The sequence below is a fragment of the Somniosus microcephalus genome, chromosome 9 (genome assembly GCF_052327205.1).
Source record: "Somniosus microcephalus isolate GS21.2 chromosome 9, FLI_Smic_1.0, whole genome shotgun sequence".
Classification (NCBI taxonomy): domain Eukaryota; kingdom Metazoa; phylum Chordata; class Chondrichthyes; order Squaliformes; family Somniosidae; genus Somniosus; species Somniosus microcephalus.
In genome coordinates, this window is record NC_140995.1 from 111,307,922 (window position 1) to 111,330,597 (window position 22,676).

Genomic DNA, 22,676 nt, shown 5'->3' on the forward strand with positions numbered 1-22,676 from the left:
ACAAGGGGAACCCTATCGTGGTTCTGGGAGGGAGGGGAAGGGGTGAGGGCAGAAGTGCGGGAAATGGAACGGACACGGTCGAGGGCTGTGTCAACCACGGTAGAGGGGAATCCTCGGTTGAGGAAAAAGGAAGACATATCGGAAGCACTTGTATCAAAGGTGGCATCATCAGAACTGATGCGATGGAGATGGAGTAACTGGGAGAATGGCATAGAGTCCTTACAGGAAGTGGGGTGGGAGGAAGTGTAGTCCAGGTAGCTGTGGGAGTTAATGGGTTTATAGTGGATGTTTGTCGATAGCCCACTGACTCCCACAGCTACCTGGACTACACTTCCTGCCACCCTGCTTCCTGAAAGGACTCTATTCCATTCTCCTAATTTCTCCATCTCCATCGCCTCCCCCCTTTCCCAGCCCCTGCACTTGCTTAAAATCTGTTACATCTCTAACTTTTTCCAGTTCTGATGAAAGGTCATCGACCTGAAATTGTAACTCTGTTTCTCTCTCTACAGATACTGCCTGATCTGCTGAGTATTTCCAGCATTTTCTGTTTTTATTTCAGATTTCCAGCATCTGCAGTATTTTGCTTTTGTGTTGGATTATTTCTTCTGACTGTTGGTGCAATTGTACGCATCTTTGGAGCTTTCCTGTACTTGCCTAAAGTTTCAATAGGCTGGCTGGTGCTGAAGTACTTTTTCGTTGATTTAAAAGCTTGTGCTGAAACAAGTTGCTTCCAGACATGGGTGGCCTGGTAGGCCTTCCTCTTGGAATTGAGCATGACTGGGAGAATAAAGAGAGACCACGCCGAGCAGGACAAGCAACAGGAAGAGGAGGGTTAAGAAGGGCTCTCAGCAGGACACCATATCCACAGAGGGTCTTTAGGGAGCAACCTCCCTTTAACTTCCAATGCTTGAGATGTCTTTGCTTCACTAAAGAAGTTGAGAGTGAAATCTGCCAACTGCTGCAGTCACAACTGCAACCTCAAAGCAGTGCAAGGACCGCATTGCCTGTGGCTGTCAATATGACCGTGGCTCTTAACTTTTATGCATCTGGCTCCTTCCAGGCTGCTGCTGCTGGAGATATAAGCAACATCTTGTAGTCTGATGTACACTGCTGCTTAAGGGAGGTCACTGAGGCTCTCTATGTAAAGTCTGTAGGTATTATGGCGAATTAATACACAGACTACAAGAGTAACTTTAACAGGACTTTACTATTCGAAGGTCAGGGCGAATCTGCCCAATAAATCCTGACACAGCACTTATATACCGGTGTGGTCACCGTCGGTATTACAGTATACAGCAGCCAAGATAAAGTAGTGCCACACCTAAAATAGTTCTCTTAAAGGTGGACGGTTACATACAATAGTTCTCTTAAAGGTAGAACAGTTACATACACTACAATCCTCCCTTTTTAGCTTATAACATACTTATTCCCCATTAACATAACATCATAACATATATACAACTTATGCAAAACAGTTCACAGATTCAGTCTCTCTGGAGGCTTCCTGACTCTGTCCGGATAACGCCTCGGTGGTGTAGTAGTTTTCGGCGGGGTAGTAGGTTCTTCTGGCAAGGTCGATTCAGCTTGAAGGACAGTGTCAGGTTCATCTGATTCCAGTATTACCAGATCGGAGGTAGGTGCTCTGGGTATCTCTGCTTCAACATTAGCCGTGTAAGGTTGTGGAGTAGGTTGGTCCTTTGGGGATGACCCTATGATCTGGTCAACATGGCGCCTTATTATGCTGTCACCAATGTCCACGGTATACATCAGCGGCCCTAGCCTTTTCCCAATAGTTCCAGGCTGCCATTTCTCGGTATGGTAGTCCCGGGCCAAAACTTGTTGACCTATCTGAAAGGATCTAGTTGGCCTTTCATTCATGCCCTGAAATTGCCGGTTCTCTACGTCCCTTCTGACGTTTGGCTTAATCAAATCCAGCCGGCACCTTAGTCTTCTATTGAAAAACATTATGGCGGGAGTTTGGTTTGTGACCGCATGTGTTGCATTCCTGTACGCCAACAAGAAGTTATCTACCTTATGTTGTAGGTTGATGTCTTCATTACCCATGGCCTTTATGGCCTTCTTGAAGGTCTGGACAAACCTTTCAGCTAATCCATTGGTGGCGGGATGGTATGGGGCTGACGTGTAGTGCTTGACCCCATTCCTTTTTAAGAACTTCCTGAATTCTTCGGACACAAATTGCGGTCCATTATCAGAACAGATCTGTTCTGGCAGCCCATTCCTGGCAAATATGGTCCTTAATACTGTGATGGTTTTTTCCGTGGTGGTGGAGGACATCTTTATTACCTCCGGCCACTTGGAGTGTGCATCCACCGCGATTAGAAACATTGAGTCCATAAATGGACCAGCAAAGTCGACGTGTACCCTTTGCCAAGGAGATGAGGGCCACTCCCATGGATGCAGAGGAGCTTGTGGTGGCACGTTTTGGACCTTCTGGCATCCTAGACAGCTCTTGGTTATTTCTTCGATGTCTCCATCAATACCTGGCCACCACACAAACGCTCTTGCTAGGTTCTTCATTTTCACTCCACCCAGATGCCCCTCGTGAAGCTCCTTTAGCACCTTATGCTGAAGTTTGGGTGGAATCACCACTCTAGATCCACACATCAAGGATCCTCGGCACACTGACAGCTGTTCTTTTCTTTGCGAAAATGCGGGCAGCGTTGGTTCGCCATGTGCTGGCCATCCCTCCACTGTTAAATCGTAGACTCGTGAGAGAGTCGGGTCATTTCTTGTTTCATTTTCGATCATCGAATTTGTTACTGGTAGACATTCCACTATGGATGAGTGGAACATCTCTACCGGGTCCACTGTAGCCGCCTCTTCTACTACTGGCAACGGTAGGCGCGATAACCCATCAGCATTTCCATGCTGTTTGGACCTTTTGTATTCGATGTCATATTGGTGTGCCCCAAGTAACACGGACCACCTCTGTAGCCTTTGCGCTGTCATAGTGGAAACGGCCTTGTTAGGGTTGAATATGGACACCAATGGCTGGTGGTCTGTCAGTAATGTGAACTTCTTGCCCTGCAGGTAATGATTGAATTTCTTTACTCCCCACACAAGGCTGAGGGCCTCCCTATCTATCTGAGCATAATTTCGCTCAGCGGAGGTCAATGATCGGGACGCAAATGCGACTGGCCTTTCCGAGCCATTTGGTAACTTGTGTGAAAGTACTGCTCCAATTCCATAAGGGGAAGCATCACAAGCTAGACGAAGAGGTAACGTTGGGTTGAAATGAGCCAACACTTCCTCAGAGGTAATCAACGCCTTGCTTCTGCGAAAGGCCTTCTTACAGTCCTCGCTCCACTTCCATGGTACTTCTTTCCGCAACAGAGCATTCAGCGGATGCAGCACCGTGGATAGATTTGGCAGAAACTTGTGGTAATAATTAATCAACCCCAGAAACGATCTCAACTGTGATACATTTTCCGGAGCGGGGGCCTTCACGACAGCTTCTATCTTGTCAGGTGACTTGTGCAGCCCCTCTTGGTCAATGACATGACCGCAGTACGAGATCCGTTTCTGGAAGAACTCACATTTCTGGCGATTAACTCGAAGGCCATATTCCTTCAACCTGGTGAGCACCAGTTTCAAATTTGTGAGGTGTTCCTCCTCGTCTTCTCCCGTAATCAGGATATCGTCCAAGTAACACTGAGTGCTTGGAATACTCTGTAAGACCTGCTCCATGGCCCTCTGCCAAATTGCTGGAGCCGAAGCTACTCCAAAAACCAGTCTATTATAACGATACAAGCCTCTGTGCGTGTTGATTGTGAGATACTGGCGCGACTCTTCCTCGACTTCCATTTGTAAGTATGCTTGTGCCAGGTCTATCTTGGTGAAGTGTTTCCCGCCAGACAATGAAGCAAAGATATCCTCAATCCACAGAAGCGGGTATTGTACCGTGTGAAGCACCGGATTAACTGTGATCTTGAAGTCTCCGCAGATGCGGACCTTTCCCGGTCCCCCTGGCTTGTTACTTGATGAAGATTTCATGACGGGAACAATGGGCGTGGCCCACTCACTCCAGTCCACCTTAGACAGTACCCCTGAACGTTCAAGCTCTTCCAGTTCTGCCTCCACAGCAGGTCGTATCGCGTAAGGTACCGATCTGGCTTTGAAAAATTTTGGGCTTGCATGTTCTGCAATCTTGATTTTTGCTTTAATTCCTCTCAGTGTTCCCAATCCTTGCTGGAATACCTCTTTAGCTTCGTCCAATATTCTGGACAACCGTTCAGGCTTGACATCTTCCTTTCCGGAATCTACCCTCATTGTGTTTAGTGAATGCCAGTCTATCTTTATTTTCCTGATCCACTCCCGTCCCAGAAGTGGTGGACCTCCCTTGGGCAGCACATACATGTCCATCCCTTGGTGATCTTTGTCCTTGTATCTCACCTTGACTTTTATCTTTCCGATGGGGTATACTTTGTGCCCCGTGTATGTCTGCAATACTATCTCCGTATCCCGTAGGGGAATATGTTTGAATAACTTTTTGTAATCTTGCTTATTCATGACCGTCAACGCCGATCCGGTGTCCACTTCCATCTTCACTTGGACTTTTGCAATCTGTAGTGTGACCCAGATAGTTTGTCGGTCAGCTTCTTTACTCACATTGTGAATCCTCAGACTACCCAGTTCCTTGCTGTTGGAGTCTGAGTCCGAATTCTGTTCATCTGGACTCTTCCCAGTCACCTTATGTACCTTTCTGTACTTCTTCTGCGGTGACTTATTATTGCTGGTCTTCTTTCCTGACCGGCATACCTTAGCTATGTGACCAAGCTTGCCACATTTTCTACATTCCTGGTTTTTAAACCAGCATTGGTTCTGGTCGTGTGTTGTCTTCCCACAACGATAACATTTCGTTGTACCCGAAGTCATTTGATCCACACTGAGTACCGCTGTCTTCCGCTGCATTTCCGCCGTGCCTCTCGCTGCGGCTTCGTGCGATGCTGCAATAAGGACAGCCTTATCAAGTGTAAGATCGTTCTCTTCGAGCAGTCGTTTTTGTGTTCCTTCCTTCGACATCCCGCACACGAACTTGTCTCTCAGTGCCTCTGTCAGATTTACCCCAAACTGACAGTATTTTGCTAGCCTACGCAGTTCAACCAGGTACTCCGCGTTGCTTTCCTCTTTTCGTTGCGTTCTCACGTAAAATTTAGATCGTTCCGCTAACATCAGCGGTGCGGGGTTAAAATGATCCTTCAGGACAGCAACAATATTAGCGAAAGACTGATCTGCCGGTTTAGCTGGTGATAGAAGATGCTTCAATAACCCATATGTCTTCGCACCCATTGAGTTTAGTAAGGTTAGAGCTTTGTCATAATTTGCTATCTTATTGACCTTACAATATATCTCGATGCGTTCTACATACGTGGCCCAATCTTCCACATCGGAATCGAAACCGTTGATGTTACTACGCTTAGGCATCTTCACACTCTTCCTGAGAAACAACAACGAAATATTTCTTTAACTTTTTTTTCAAAATGGCGGTTTCCCGCGCTTGTCTTCTTTCCCCGCCCACTTTCAAAATGGCGGTTTCCCGCTTCTGTCTTCTTCCCCGCCTACTGGCGGCTTCCCGCGTTTCTTCCCCTGGCGGGAGGGGTAAGCTTTTCCCTCGGGCGACGACCGCTGGCTTTCGGGGTTCGCAGCCTGCGCGTCGGCTTCAGTGCGTTCCTTGTTCCCTTTTCTCGGCAGGGCAACCGGCGCTGGGTACAACCCGTTGACGGCGAACAGTTTCAGCCGCTGGGCTGGATCTCGCTCAGTCTCCCTCGCTCGGGCTCTGTCTCTCCCGCTCGCTCGGGCCCTGTCTCTCCCTCAGCGGCTTCCAATCGCGCCTCCCAGCCCTCTCGCAGTCCGGTGCTTTCCTCCCCGGCTGCGGCTGAGTTCTCCGCGATTTATTTATTTTTATATCTTCCCGCGCCTTACAATCCCGGTCGCAGCGCTTCGTGGCCTCGGTCGCTGCCCGGCCTTTTTCACTCCAATCGCGCCTCCCAGCCCTCTCGCAGTCCGGTGCTTTCCTCCCCGGCTGCGGCTGAGTTCACCGCGGTTTATTTATTTTTATATCTTCCCGCGCCTTACGATCCCGGTCGCAGCGCCTCGTGGCCTTGGTAGCTGCCTGGCCTTTTTCGCCGGTCGCGGTCTAGCTGTCTCACGACGCCGTTGCGTCTCCCAGCCCGCTTGTACCGCGGCTTCCGTGCTCCACGCTGCCCCAGTCTCAGCGCCTCTGGGCCCGACTTCTGTCCGGCTCCTTTCCCCCGACCGTGGTCGAGTTCACCGCCCTTATCCTCCGTTTATTTTTTTTATTTTCCCTTTACTCACAGTCACCGTGGCCGACTTGCTTCTCGTGCTGATCGGCTCACTCACCACCGTGGCAGAAGGGACAATCAGTGCCTGTTGCTGATGGAAGGCTTCGTGTCTGAATTCTTCCTTCTTCCTTGCTCTGCAGACTCGAGTTTTCTCTCAGCAGAACGACGAGGGCGGGTGCCTCTTCTCGACGCTCGTTAACTGCTTCGGAAGTATTGTTGCCGCAGGGTAAGATCGAACTCGTCGCCACTGTAAAGTCTGTAGGTATTATGGCGAATTAATAAACAAACTACAAGAGTAACTTTAACAGGACTTTACTATTCGAAGGTCAGGGCGAATCTGCCCAATAAATCCTGACACAGCACTTATATACCGGTGTGGTCACCGTCGGTATTACAGTATACAGCAGCCAAGATAAAGTAGTGCCACACCTAAAATAGTTCTCTTAAAGGTGGACGGTTACATACAATAGTTCTCTTAAAGGTAGAACAGTTACATACACTACACTCTATACACAGAGAGACGGCTTCATCTCATTTAAAAAAAAAATGTATTCGTTCAGGGGATGTGGGCGTTGCCAGCAAGGCCGGCATTTATCAGCCGTTCCTAATTGTCCTAGAGAAGGTGGTGATGAGCCGCCTTATACAATTGAGTGGCTTGCTAGGCCATTTCAGAGGACAGTTAAAAGTCAACCACATTGCTGTGGGTCTGGAGTCACATATAGGCCAGACCGGGTAAGGGCGGCAGATTTCCTTCCCTAAAGGACATTCGTGAACCAGATGAGTTTTTACGACAATCCGGTAGTTTCATGGTCACCATTACTGATACTAGCTTTTTTAAATTCCCCAGCTGCCGTGGTGGGTTTTTATCTCATGTCTCCGGATCATTAGTCTAGGCCTCTGGATTACTAGTCCAGTGACATAACCATGCTACCGTTGCCAGAGACAAGTAGGTGGAGTGAGAACAAGGGTTTGCTCGGATTGCAGGCTACCCCATGGAGCAGGGTGCAATTGACGGCACGCAGATTGCCTTGCAATGCCTCATGTGAACTCGCCCATTTTCCTGAATTGAGAGGGATTCCACTCCCTCAATGTGCAGCTGGTGTGTGACCACAGGCAGCTCACCATGCAGGTGAATGCTTGTTATCCTGGCAATAATCACACTTCATTCATTCTGCGGCAGGCCTCTGTTCCACCCACCTGTGTTTGAACCACCATAGCAAGTCAAAGGCTTGGGCAACAAGGGTTATTCCCTCATGACATGGCTCATGACTCTGGTCCGGAACCCACGCACATGTGCACAGCAGGCTTACAATGAATGCCATGCTGCCACAAGGAATGTTATAGAACACACCATCAGCATCCTCGAGCAACACTTCCGCTGCCTGGACTGCTCTGGATTAGCCGTGCAGTACTCAGCTGAGCGGGTCTCAAGATTTGTGGTAGTATTCTGCATGCTGCACAACCTTGTCACTATGAGGGAACAGCCCTTGCCACCACCTATCAGACGAGAAGCTCAGGAGCATGAGAAAGAGGAGGAGGAGGAAGTGCAACAGGAAGTGAAGGAACAGGAAGAGGAAGGGAGGCTACAACGTAGACAGCGCCTTTCTGCCCGGGCTCTACACGATGAAATAATTAATGAGTGATACCAGTAACCTCAACCATACCTTCCCATTCACCAACAGTCCCCGCTCCTTACCTTTCCTCTATCACTGACCATCACATCGTCCTCTTTCTGATAACACAAAAATAAAAACCACCAGAAAATGTACATTCCGATCCAAATTTATAAATTTCATCATTACATAAAATAATCACACTTGTGCATTCCCTTAGTGCCTGTCTTCCATACGCCTTTGCTTCTCCTAGTGCTCCTATGAGGTCCTTCCCCAGTCCGCGGAGCACAAATGCTGTCATCCCGAGAGAGATCAGCAGATTCGTGCTCCACAGAGTCACTGCCACTTTCCCAGGACAGCGCCTCAGCAATCCTACTGATCTGTTGGAGAACAGATTGATGGACTGCTGTAAGGCTCTGGAAGCCCCTTTGAACAGTGGTATCCAGACCCATGAAAGCAGCAGTCAGAGATTCCACTGCAGCACTCAAACCTTTGATGGAAGCTGCTTACGCTGCAATGGAAGCTGTGATTTTGGCCATCAGACGCTGCTTCATGGTGGGTTCCACAGGTGTGCTGATGGAGGTGACCACCCGTTCCATGTTGGAAAAGATGGGCTCCAAGCTCTGCACAAAGCCCTGTGCCAAGTTGGTGCTGGACTCCTCCATGCTCCTTGACATCGAGCACAGGCTTTCTGGCAGGCTTCCCAGTGCACCAAGCATTTGGTTGTGTACACTCACCTTCTTCTGTAGCCTGCCCCATCAAAGTCCTCATCTGAGTCGTCTGCAGCAGAACTATTGTGCGTCCTCACACTCCGGCAAGCTGGCACCTGCGCTACCCTTTCCTCCAGCTCTGGCTCCTGCACACTTGTGTCCAGTGTCTCACCACGTGCAGATCCCTCCTCTATCCTATTCTCTAAAATGTGCGCAGTGTCAGTATCTGAGCTGGTGGCGATGATTAAGATCGAGAAATGGTGTGTGTTTATCTTCACTGTCTTCTTCCTCTTCCTCCTCTGACTGGACAGGTTCCAGTTCTTGGGTATCTGAAATGAAAAAGGGATAAGGGTTGGGTTGTGGTGACGGGAGGGGAGAAAGTAAGAAGTTCCCCTCATTGAACTCCATCTGCCATAATTTTGCCCATTCACCTAGTCTGTCTATGTCTCTTTGTAACTTCTTGCTCCCACTTTCCAGCCTTCGAAGAAGTAGCATAATTTATATAGTACATTTCATAATCTCAGGACATCTCAAACCACTTTACATCCAATGAAGTATTTTTGAAGAGTAGTCACTGTTGTAATGAGGAAATGTGGCAGTCAATTTGAGCACAGCAAGGTCCCACAAACAGCAATGAGCTAATGACCAGCTAATCTGTTTTAGTGATGTTGGTTGAGAGATAAATATTGGCCAGGACCTCAGGAAGAATTTCCCTGCTCTTATTCAAATAGTGCTGTGGGATATGGAACAAAGGTGGGTAAATGATCTAATTCAATAGTGGAAGAGGCTCGAGGGGCTGAATGTCCTACACCTGTTCCTGAGAGGGCAGATGGGGCTTCGGTTTAACATCTCATCTGAAAGACGACCCCTCCAGCAGTGCAGCACTCCCTCGGTACTGGACTGAAGTTTCAGTCTATATTACATGCTCGAGTGGGATTTGAACCTTCTAAGTCAGAAGTGAGAGTGCAACCACTGAGCCAAGGCTGACATCTTTTTAGGGATCTTTAAGTTAATCTTTGGTTAACCTCTTTTGGAAAGTCTTGTTTTCTACCTCGTCTTGTATCCGGAAAACCCTTACATGATTTTTAATTATTCGTTTATGGGATGTGGGTGTTGCTGGCAAGGATTGCCCATCCCTAATTGCCCCTGAGAAGGTGGTGGTGAGCCACCTTCTTGAACCGCTGCAGTCCGTGTGGTGAAGGTACTTCCATAGTGCTGTTAGGGAGGGAGTTCCAGGATTTTGACCCAGCAACGATGAAGGAACAGTGATATACTTCTAAGTCAGGATGGTGTGCGACTTGGAGGGCAACTTGGAGGTGGTGGTGTTCCCATACGCCTGCTGCCCTTGTCCTTCTAGGTGGTAGAGGTCGTGGGTTTGGGAAGTACAGGCACAAATCACTATTTCTCAAATTTACTGATTGAACTTGAGGTGTTATTAAATGGAACTGCTTGTATGAAAATACTTTTCACATATTTGAACACCTTAACTTTGATATTTGTTTGTATTGTAAAATGAAACAAAAGGAAATAATGGGTGAATTTCCTTGCGGCTTTTCCCACTCCACCATTGTGACATAGAAGATAGGAGCAGGAGTAGGCCATTTGGCCCCTCGAGCCTGCTCCGCCATTCAATGCGATCATGGCTGATCATCCAAATTCAGTACCCGGTCCCTGCTTTCTCCCCATAACCCTTGATCCCTTTAGCCTTAATATATCCAACTCCTTCTTGAATATATTTAATGAAGCCTCCACCGCCTTCTGTGGTAGAGAGTTCCACAGGTTCACCACTCTCTGGGTGAAGAAATTCCCCCTCATTTCTGTCCTAAATGGCCTATCCTTTATCCTTAGACTGTGTCCCCTGGTTCTGGACTCCCCGACCATCGGGAACATCCTTCCTGCATATAGTCTGTCCAGTCCTGTCAGAATTTTATAAGTTTCAATGAGATCACCTCTCATTCTTCTAAACTCCAGCGAGTACAAGTCCAATCGACCCAATCTCTCCTCATACGTCATTCCTGCCATCCCAGGTATCAGCCTGGTGAATCTTCGCTGAACTCCTTCCATGGCAAGAACATCCTTCCTCAGATAAGGTGACCAAAACTGCACACAATACTCAAGATGTGGTCTCACCAAGGCCCTGTACAACTGCAGCAAGACATCCTTGTTCCTGTACTCAAACCCTCTCACTACGAAGACCAACATACCATTTGCCTTCTTAACCACCTGCTGCACCTGTATGCTTACCTTCAGCAACTGGTGCACAAGGACACCCAGGTCTCGTTGCACTTCCCCTTCTCCCAATCTATTGCCATTTAGATAATAATCTGCCTTCCTGTTTTTGACACCAAAGTGGATAACCTCACATTTATCCACGTTATATTGCATCTGCCATGTTTCTGCCCAATCACCCAACATGTCCAAATCATCCTGGAGTTTCTCGACATCCTCCTCACAACACACACGCCCACCCAGATTTGCGTCTGCAAATTTGGAGATATTACATCTAGTTCCCTTGTCCAGATCATTTATATATATTGTGAATAGCTGGGGTCCAAGGACCGATCCCTGCGGTACCCCACTAGTCACTGCCTGCCATTCTGAAAAAGACCTGTTTATTCCAACTTTTTGCTTTCTGTCTGCCAACCAGTTCTCTATCCAAGTCAATACCTTGCCCCCAATCCCATGTGCCTTAACTTTACATGCTAATCTCTCATGTGGGACCTTATCGAAGGCCTTCTGAAAGTCCAGATACACCACATCCACTGGTTCTCCCTTATCTATTTTACCAGTTACATCCTCAAAAAATTCCAGTAGATTAGCCAAGCACGATTTACCTTTTGTGAATCCATGTTGACTTTGTCCAATCCTGTCACTGTTTTCCAAGTGCTCTGCTATTACATCTTTTATAATGGACTCTAGCATTTTCCCCACTACCGATGTCAGGCTTACCGGTCTGTAATTCCCCGTTTTCTCTCGACCACCTTTTTTGAATAGTGGGGTAACATTAGCTACCCTCCAATCCATGGGTACTGTTCCAGATTCCATCAAATGTTGGAAGATGATCAATGCATCTACTATTTCTAGGGCCACTTCCTTAAGTACCCTAGGATGTAGATTATCAGGCCCTGGGGATTTATCGGCCTTCAGTCCCATCAATTTCCCTACAAATACTGATTTCTTTCAGTTCCACCCTTTCATCAGACCCTATGTTCCCTGGCATCTCTGGGAGGTTATTTGTGTCCTCCTTTGTGAAGACAGAACCAAAATATGTATTTAGTTGGTCTGCCATTTCTTTGTTCCCTATTATAAATTCCCCTGATTCTGACTGCAAGGGACCTATGCTTGACTTCACCAATCTTTTTCTCTTCACATATCTATAAAAGCTTTTACAGTCAGTTTTTATGTTCCCTGCTAGCTTACTCTCATATTCTATTTTCCCCTTCTTAATTAATCCCTTTGTCCTCCTTTGTTGAATCCTAAACTGCTCCCAATCCTCAGGATTATTGCTTTTTCTGGCCAATTTATATGTCCTCTCCTTGGATCTTATGCTATCCCTAATTTCCCTTGTTAGCCACGGTAGAGTCACCTTTTTTGTTTTATTTTTATGCCAAACTGGGAAGAACAATTTCTGTAGTTCATCCATGTGGTCTTTGAATGTTTGCCATTGCCTATCCACCATCAACCCTTTGAGTGACATTCCCCAATCAATCCTACCCAACTCGTGCCTCAGACCATTGTAGTTTCCTGTATTTAAATTTAGGACCGTAGTCTCTGACTCAACTACTTCATTCTCCATCTTAATGAAGAATTCGATCATATTATGATCGCTCCGACCCAAGGGGCCTCGTACAAAAAGATTGCTAATTAATCCTTTCTCGTTACATAATACCCAGTCTAAGATGGCCTGATCTCTGGTTGGTTCCTCAACATGTTGGTCCAGGAAACCATCCCATAAACACTCCAGGAATTCCTCCTCCACAGTATTGTTACTAATTTGGTTAGCCCAATCTATATGTAGGTTAAAGTCACCCATGATGACTGTCGTGCCCTTATTGCACGCTTCTTTAATTTCCCTTTTAATGCCATCCCCAACCTCCGCATTACTGTTTGGAGGTCTATATACCACTCCCACTAACGTTTTCTGCCCCTTGGTATTTCTCAATTCTACCCATACAGATTCCACATCATCAGAGCTAATATCCTTCCTTACAATTGTGTTAATCCCTTCTTTAACCAGTAATGCTACCCCACCTCCCTTTCCTTTTTGCCTATCTTTCCTGAATATCGAATACCCCTGGATCTTGAGTTCCCAGCCTTGGCCATCCTTGAGCCACGTTTCCGTAATCCCAACCAAATCATATTCGTTTATCTCTATTTGCGCAGCCAATTCATCCACCTTATTACGAATGCTCCTCGCATTAAGACACAAAGCCTTCAGGCTTGTTTTTTAAATGCTCTTAGGCCTATTAGAATTATGATTTACTGTGGCCACGTTTGATTTAAACCGTTGATTTCTTTGACTGCCACTTTTGTTTTTCTCCTTCCTATCTTTTGCTTTTATCCTTGTTTCCCTTTCCTCTGTCTCCCTGCTCAGGTTCCCAACCCCCTGCCATTTTAGTTTAAACCCTCCCCCAGAGCACTAGCAAACACTCCCCCTAGGACATCGGTTCCAGCCCTGCCCAGGTGCAAACCGTCCGGTTTGAACTGGCCCCACCTCCCCCAGAACCGGTTCCAATGTCCCAGGAACTTGAATCCCTCCCCGTTGCACCATTCCTCTAGCCACGTATTCAGCTGAAATATCCTTCTATTTCTACTCTGACTAGCATGTGGCACTGGTAGTAATCCTGAGATTACTACCTTTGAGGTCCTATTTTTTAATTTACCTCCTAACTCCCTATATTCAGCTTTTAGGACCTCATCCCGGTTTTTACCTATATCGTTGGTACCTATATGCGCCACGACAACTGGCTGTTCACCCTCCCCTTCCAAGATGTTCTGCAGCCGCTCTGAAACATCCTTGACCCTTGCACCAGGGAGGCAACACACCATCCTGGAGTCTTGTTTGCGGCCGACTTTGGTAGAAAGCCTGGAGATTCACCTCGAATGTGTATTTCTAGGCAAGACTTGTAGAGAAGCCCTCCTCAGTTTTATGTTAAAAACAATCAGCAAGTTTAAAGGTGATTAATATAAGTAAGCAAGTAAGATATCAATGAGTGAGAGTTTGTGACAGAGATAGATACAAGGTTTGAATAACATCAAAAGCAAAATACTGCGGATGCTGGAAATCTGAAATAAAACTGAAAATGTTGTAAATACTCAACAGGTCAGGCAGCATCTGTGGAGAGAGAAACAGAGTTAACGTTTCTGGTTGGAGACCTTTCATCTGATGGGGGCATTGAGAGCTGGCAGGCAGATTTCTAACCCACCTGTTCAGACTAAAGGAGATTGCGGAGAAGAAAATATATACGAACATATGAAAAAACAACTGGTCCATCAACCCTACCACATCCATACATGGTGCAACCTACATCATCACCGTCACGCAGTCTCCTGGGAGAGGCAAAAACAAAGCAGAGAAAAAACCTTCCACTGATTTAGGAAAAAGCTCTGGGAAGTTCTTCTGTGACCCCTGGAGGTGATCAAGCAGGGTCCAGGAGACCACAGTGACTGATTCCACTATTCTATGCTTATGAGCAGTGCTGTTTGTAAACAGTGCTATTTGAATCAAAGAATCATACAGGACAGAAGGAGGCCATTCGGTCCATTGTGCCTGTGCCAACTCTTTGAAAGATCTATCAAATTAGTCCCACTTCCCTGCTCTTTCACCATAGCCTTGTAATATTTTCCCTTCAAGTATTTATCCAATTCCCTTTTGAAAGTTACTACTGAATCTGCTTCCACCGCCCTTAAAGGCCGTGCATTCCAGATCAAAACAACTCCCTGTATAAAAAAATGTTTCCTGATGTCACCCCTGTTTTTTTTGCCAATCACCTTAAATCTATGTCCTCTGGTTACTGACCCTTCTGCGACTGGAAACAGTTTCTCCTTATTTACACTATCAAAACCGTTCATGATATTGAACATTTCTATCAAATCTCCTCTTATCCTTCGCTGCTCTAAGGAGAACAACCCCAGCTTCTCCAGTCTCTCCACATAACTGAAGTCCCTCATCCCTGTTACCATTCAGGTAAATCTCTTCTGTACCTTCTCTAAAGCCTTGACATCCATTCTGAAGTGTGGTGCCCAGAATTGAACACAATACAGCTGAGGCCCAACCAGTGTTTTAAAAGGTTATGAGCAGTGCTGTTTGTGAGCAGCGCTATTTGTGAGCAGCGCTGCAGGTGGCTGCCAGCTCCAGACTGTCTTGACTCTATTGCAACAAAGATTAAGTTGCAGATGTGGAGTCTTTCAAGGTCACCCACAGTGCTCCCAGATCATGATCACATTTCCTATAGACTAGAATGTCTTTTTCTATATTTTACTGGCAATTCTGTTGTTGCATACATGTGTGGTTAAATAAATTGATCAAAGGTGTATGCATAGCAGAAAAGCAAGAGAATAAGGGTAAAGTGCAGAATACATAGGAAAAATACATTTATGAACACTTTTTTCTTTCTCTTGGCTCTAATTTTCTGTCGCTTTGTTTTCCTGTCTTTTTGATGATCTGTTTCTATTTTCTGAAATGTCTCTTTGTTGCTTTTTTCTCTCTTCTCTTCTTGTTGCTTGTCTTTGACTTGGTTGCTACCCTCTGTCTCTATTTCTCCTGACTGCCTGCGACCTAAATCCCAGACATGCCATAATGGCCACGCTGGCACTGGCTGCAGTCCAGACAATTTGGAAGAACAATCATAGCAGCAGAAATTCCTGGGCAATCTAAGAGTCCATTTTGAATGGGGCAGGATGAACAAAAATACGAAACCATGGTGTTTGCCAGTTTCCTGGCCATATCTGGACTTGCATCAGGAATCCCTGTAGATTTGAAAACATTGCACATGACCTATGGTTATTCTAAGAGCCGTGGCTCTTAGAGATAATTTCATAATACTGGAACAAGATAATTGCCTGCAGTGAAACTGGAAATGCAAGACTATGTGGCTATTGTGCTTAATGAAAAGACATGTCAAAGAACATCAGTGGAATGTCATGCCATGGTGTGTTACAATGTATGCTGATATTATTTCACTCATGCAAAAAACCTTTGGCTAAATTTTATTTTTCATGTTTTAATGCAAAGCAATTTTTTAAGCACTGTGTTGCTTCACCTCTACTGGGCAGCAAGATGCAGAAGATAGTGTCATCAAATTAATATTCTGCTCCTCAATTTAAATTAATTCACAGCATTCTTTTTCTGCCTGTGAAATTATATTGTAATGCTGGGAAGCAAAGTCTCAAAATGGTCCAAAATTCTCAAGGCAGCCATTCTCCCTGTTACAACAATTTGCAGAAATAATGAAAGTGTAGTATCTTCATTATACTTTCTTTAAATGTCATTCTTCATTATACATTCTTTAAATGTCATTATTGGTGATGCTGATCTGTTGTTCGTGTGGTCCCAAAAAAAGTTCCAAAAAATCCCTTTGCCAGTAGGTTAGGCACTGATTTCATGGCAGTTTCTATGATTCTCTACACCAACAGCCTCTTTCTCCACCCATCATTCTATAGTTGCAATGTTGATTGACTATTAAAGAGGGTAATTTAAACTCTAAATGTAGCACACCACTAAATAATATTAACATTGCCATGGTGATTTAGTACTGCATAGCAATACAACACCCTGGTGTGGACAGTCTGCAAGCAGAAAGTCAGAGTTGTCACTTGTCTGCATTTGTGGATGAAAATCAGTGTCTCTCCTGGCTCCGCCCCTCAGCGCTGCTCCCGTTTCTTCCCCTCAACAGCGCTTCCAGCCCCTCCCCTCAATTTTGTTCCTGTCTGCTCCTTCCTGCTGCTGCTCCAAGGGATTGGATGCTACTGCACACTGTGGGGTCGATTTTCATTCAGCAGTCGGGAAGGAGGCGGGACTACAACTTTCGGGTTTAGTCTCGCCTACATCGATGTCCGGCCAATCCACGCGATTTTCCCTTGATTGACCTTGTTGAGCCCACCCAGCGGGCTCAGCAGGCCAATTAAGGGCCACCCGGCAACAGGTGATATCACAGACTGAAATTTCATCTGTCAAGAGGTCTTGACAGATGAAATATCAGTGTTTCACAGCTGTTTGAAGCTGTCAAACACTGACAGTCTGACTTCTAACCTGAGTCCTTCTACACAGACTCAGTTAGAACTCTCACTGGCAATGAAAGCTGAAGGCTGTCACTTTTGACAGCTCGCAGCCATTTTGCTTTCAGTGCCGGCTGAGCGATGGACTCCCGAAACCTAGAGAAAGAAAGGCTGTTAAGGTAAGTACAGGTAATTTAAACTTGTTTACACACTTTAGACATACCAAACACACTTACCTTTGCACTCATGCACCCATCACTCACCTGAACATCGACACTGTGACCCCTCCAAGTCCTTCAACCCGACGGCCCACCTGCTCTAACCTGGCGTGGTTTGGAGCCGTCGGGAATCCCACACGACACCCTTCAAAATAGGTTTAAGGCTAAAAACTGCCTGTTAACTACCTGTTAACAGGCAGTTAATTGGCACTAATCCCTTCCCACCTCGGGTCGGCGGGTCCCAGTGCAGGGCGGGTACCTGCCTCCTGTGAAACTTACGTGGAGGCGGGTTTTGGGCGGGATGGTGTCGGGACCCCCGAATTCGGGATTTTTGCCCCCCCGCACGCCTAAAAGCCCGCCTCACGGCACACTGAAAATCGACCCCTGTGGGTGGGAATTCTTGTGAGATCAGGAATTTCCATCCACAGTATGCAGCAACGTTCAATCTCCTGGACAGTGGGAGGTAGGAGAAGGAAGTAGCACTGAGGGCTCAAGGTCTAGCGTGAACTAAGGGGAAAAGAGTGCCTATTTCAATTGAGGGGAGAAGCGTGCAAAGAGTAAAAGCATGAACTGGGGGCAGGAAGGGCAAAGAAGAATGGCCTAGAAATTCGCTATCGCCGCGCCAGGTCTTTAGCGCCCGAAATTTAGCGCTCGCCCGGATTCCCGTAGCGCCCGCCTGAAATTCAGTTGCGGCGCCCCAAGGCAGAGGCGGGCGCTATTGCAGGGTTTGGCCGCCTCGCTTGGGGCGATGAAAGTCAATTTCAGGCGTCCAGCTGCCGCTGCGGCACCCGATGCGGTGCGGCAGGCTGGGGTACTGCAGGCCTCCTCCTTCTCTTAAGGAGGAGCTGCCTGCAGCCGTGAGATCGCCGCTGGATTCCCCCGGCAAATGAGCCCGGCACCACGGAGAAGTGCCGGGCTCGCGGGAGTCAGACACCAATGCCGCGGGGGGGTGGTGCAGGAGTCCGGGGAGGGAGGTGCGGCCAGGCGGCCGCTGGGAAAGCGGCCGGCCGCCCCTCCACCTTTATGCGCCGGCCTCTCAGAGCTGCAAGGCCCCGTTTTTCAAACGCTGTTTGCGGCCGCTACGGGTGAGGCGGCCGCAACTGAATTTGGCCGTCGGCACGGAATCGCGTTGGAACCGGGGCGCTGCGCACACCGATGACGTCATCGGTGCCGGCGCAGCGCTACCGGCTAACGCCGATTTTAGGGACCAACTGAATTTCGGGCACTAAAAAACTTCCGGCGCAAACCACTCTTTAGCCAATAAGTGGGCGCAAACGCGACTGAATTTCTAGGCCAATATCTCTGAACAGGTGGGAGGGGGTGAAGAGTGTTCTCAACTCGACTGTCTTTGTTCCTTATCCTGTATCGAGGCCAATTCATTAAAATGAAAAAAGCCACAAACTGCTCATTTTATGCAGTTACATTTTTGTTGTTGGTGTCCTCATCACCCAAGAGTGCCAGACACATGACCAGAGAGTTACTCTGCTGAGGTGGATGAAATGAATACCATATCCTTGGATACCAGGAGAAAATAGGAGGCTGTACATTATACTTGTAACGCCATCAGAACCTGCATTTGTGTTCAGATATCCCTGATTGCAGAAATGAGGATTAGCCAAACAGACCAAATGTGTGTCCAATGGATACTTAGGGTTAAATCTCTCTTCTCCATACCTAAAAAAGGCACCAAATATCTGCCAACAGTCCAGCAGCACAGCAGATATAATTTAAAAAATTGGATCCCTTTCAGGAGATATGGCCCCGATATTTACGGGGAGGGTGTGGGGGGAGGCTGAAAGCGGCCGAAGAACCCGGCAAGTCCGGAGATGCGGAGGTCCTGCCGAAATTAACAGCAGGACCTCATTATCAGTTTTTTGTTTCGGTTTCCTGCCTAGCCGCCGGCCAAATTGACAGGGTGCCAGGAGGGAAAACCAGTGGCAGGAGGCCGCAGATGGAGACCCTTGGGGACGGTCCCCAGCAATCAGGTGGGGCGGGGGGGAAGGTCAGCATTCAGGGTGGGGCGGAGAGAGGCCGCAATTGGCAGTAGGGAGGCTGAAGGCTTCCTTGTGAGGCCTGGGTGGAGCACTTCTGCTCCTCCTGGCCCACAAGGAGTGCCGAGCAAGCTACTTACCTACTAAACTGGCAGCTCCCGCCCCCCTTTCACTGCTGGGTTTCCCGACCCCTGAGAAATCCATGCAGCTGCAGTAAATTTTACATCAGACTCCCAATTGCACTATGGGAGCCCAATTTAAATATGTTGATGAAGTGTCCCGCCTCTCCACGGTGGGACTCTCAGACGTCCTGATATCTGGTGCCATAAAATGGTGATTGGTGTGTGCATGGTGTTGTGTATGTACCTTTAAGAGAAGAACTGATTTTATACTGCAGTACCGGCAGTGACCACACCTGTATAAAAAGCCATAGCAGGCTTCTGTACTTCAGTCTTAAGTTACCCTCTGTTCAGGGCAGTGGGCGGTCGAGGGGGTCGTCCAGCCGGATTGCCTGCATCTCTTCCGCGGCCATGTTCGCGCCCGGGTGGCCCTGGAGATGGAGCACGCGGTGTCCGCCGGTGCGCTTGAGTATTTCCGCGACCGGTGGGCGCCGCGGGGACTGGAGTGCATCATCAACACGGAAAACCAAATTTTAATTTGATTTGTTAAGCTTTATTTGAACTTTTGTTTATTTACAGTCGAATTGGGTTTTTTTTGGGTCCAAATAAAAGAGTACCCTCTGTTCAGGGCAGTGGGCGGTCGAGGGGGTCGTCCAGCCGGATTGCCTGCATCTCTTCCGCGGCCATGTTCGCGCCCGGGTGGCCCTGGAGATGGAGCACGCGGTGTCCGCCGGTGCGCTTGAGTATTTCCGCGACCGGTGGGCGCCGCGGGGACTGGAGTGCATCATCAACACGGAAAACCAAATTTTAATTTGATTTGTTAAGCTTTAGTTGAACTTTTGTTTATTTACAGTCGAATTGGGTTTTTTTGGGGTCCAAATAAAAGAGTACCGTCTGTTCAGGGCAGTGGGCGGTCGAGGGGGTCGTCCAGCCGGATTGCCTGCCTCTCTTCCGCGGCCATGTTCGCGCCCGGGTGGCCCTGGAGATGGAGCACGTGTTGTCCGCCGGCGCGCTTGAGTATTTCCGCGACCGATGGGCGCCGCGGGGACTGGAGTGCATCATCAACCCGGAAAACCAAATTTTAATTTGATTTGTTAAGTTTTAGTTGAACTTTTGTTTATTTACAGTCCAATTGGGGTTTTTCTGGGTCCAAACAAAAAGAGTACCCTCTGTTCAGTAAATACCTGTTTTATTGTTCTCCTGCAGTCTGTGTATCATTGATACTCGGACACTACACTGGCGACGAGCAGGTTCGAACTCACCTGCAGTACTGCATCACCTCACGGGGATCTTTCCCTGAGAAGAAGCTTCTTGGAGGTTGAAGTCAGAGCAACGGGCGTCGACCGCGGGCAACCGCCCAAGGATCCATCGGAGTTCGGAGAATTGCAGGAGAGGCTGTGGAGAGCTGGGCTTGGCTCCCCAGTCAAGGTGTTCCAGCAAATTGTGCTGGTAGCAGGTAGTGCGCTGACCCTTCCGGACTGCGGCGGGCTCGAGCTCGATCAAGCGGCTCTGCAAAGGGGCCGTGCAGCGTCGTCGGGAGGAAAAGAGAGAGAGAGAGAGGGTGGAGCGCACAGGGCACGGTCGGTGCTCAAGAACCGGGCAGCGTAGAGAAAATAAAACGAGGGGAAGGAAAAGTGAGACGCACCGAAGCCGCGGGTCGCCGCCATTACCCTGTAGAATGCTAGGAGCAGCGTGGCAGCAAGGGGAAGAAGGAAAAGCGCGGGAGGCGCCATTTTATTCCATTGGGGAAGAAGGAAAAGCGCGGGAGACGCCATTTTATTCCATTGGGGAAGAAGAAAAAGTGCGGGAGGCGCCATTTTAAATCACCCAAGATGCCGAAGAGTGGCAGTATCACTGCTTTCGACAACGAGGTAGAAGACTGGACCACGTATGTGGAAAGAATTGAAGTGTACTGCAAGGCAAATGAGGTGGCCGATGGAAAGAAGGCGTCGGTATTATTAAATTTGATGGGCGCGAGAACGTACGGCCTATTGCGGAATTTTATTACCCCAGCTAAACCAATGGAGAAAAGTTTTGAAGAGATTGTTAATATCTTACAGGAACACCTAAACCCTACACCGCTGCTGATAGCAGAAAGATTCAAGTTCCATAAAAGAAACCAGCACAAAGATGAGAGCAATGCTGACTATCTTACGGAACTACGCAAGTTATCGAAGCACTGCCAGTTCGGAGCAGGACTGGCAGACACCTTACGGGATAAGTTTGTCTGCGGGCTCCAGAGTGAAGGAACCCAGAAACGACTACTTTCGGAAAAGGACCTGACGCTAGAACAGGCTTTCAGCGTGGCAGTATCCTATGAAGCAGCAGCATGGGGAGCTGCGGAAATACAACAGAAACCACAAGAATACAGCGCTAACGAAATGGCGTATGGAGCAGAAAAGTGCTATCGCTGCGGCAGAACAACCCATGATCAGAAGGACTGCTGGTTTAAGGACAAAGTATGCAGGCAATGTGGGAAAATGGGACACATAGCAAGAGTCTGCAGGTCAGGAAAGAAAACCAACACTACAAGAACTACTAAGGAAAAGTACAAGAAAGTAAAAAAAATGACAGACAGTAGTTCGGAAGATCAGGAGAGTGATAATGACTCCGGGAGCAGGAGACTAAGTTGTCTAAAGTTACACAACGTGATCGCAAAGGAGGATCACCGAACTATTTGGGTCACCCTCATGATAGCAGGGTCCCAAGTAAAGATAGAATTGGATACAGGATCAGCCCTAACTGTCATGAATCGACGAGACTATGAGCGGCTATTCTCACACATACCCTTGAAGGACACATCCATTGTATTGAAGACATACACAGGGCAAAAAGTCTACCCCAGAGGAAAAATAAGGGTGCCAGTTGAATACAACGGCAAGGAAACACAGAAACTGTATCTATATATACTACAAGATGGAGGACCACCATTATTGGGACGTGAATGGATCCGAAAAATACAATTGGATTGGCATTCCATTCAGGCGCTAACTGTGACTGACAAAAAGGATGATGACGTCACACCTGGACGACTATCAAAAATTCTAACTGACGCGAAAGAGGTGTTCCAACAAGGACTTGGGACTCTAAAAGGAGTAAAGGCAACGATAAAAATCAAAGATAACGCGAACCCAAATTTTTTTAAGGCCAGACTGGTACCATACGCGATCCGCCCAGCCGTTGAAGAAGAACTGGAGAGTCTGGAGCGTTCGGGTGTGCTGTCCAAGGTGGACTGGAGCGAGTGGGCTACACCCATCTTTCCTGTAATGAAGAAATCATTGAGCAGCACACCTGGGGAGCCGAAGAAGGTTCGCATCTGTGGGGACTTCAAGGTAACTGTGAACCCAGTCCTGCACACAGTACAATATCCACTTCCATGGATAGAAGATATTTTCGCCTCACTATCTGGAGGGAAATGCTTTACAAAGATTGATCTGGCCTAAGCGTTTCTACAAATGAAGGTGGAAGAAGCATCTAGGAAATAC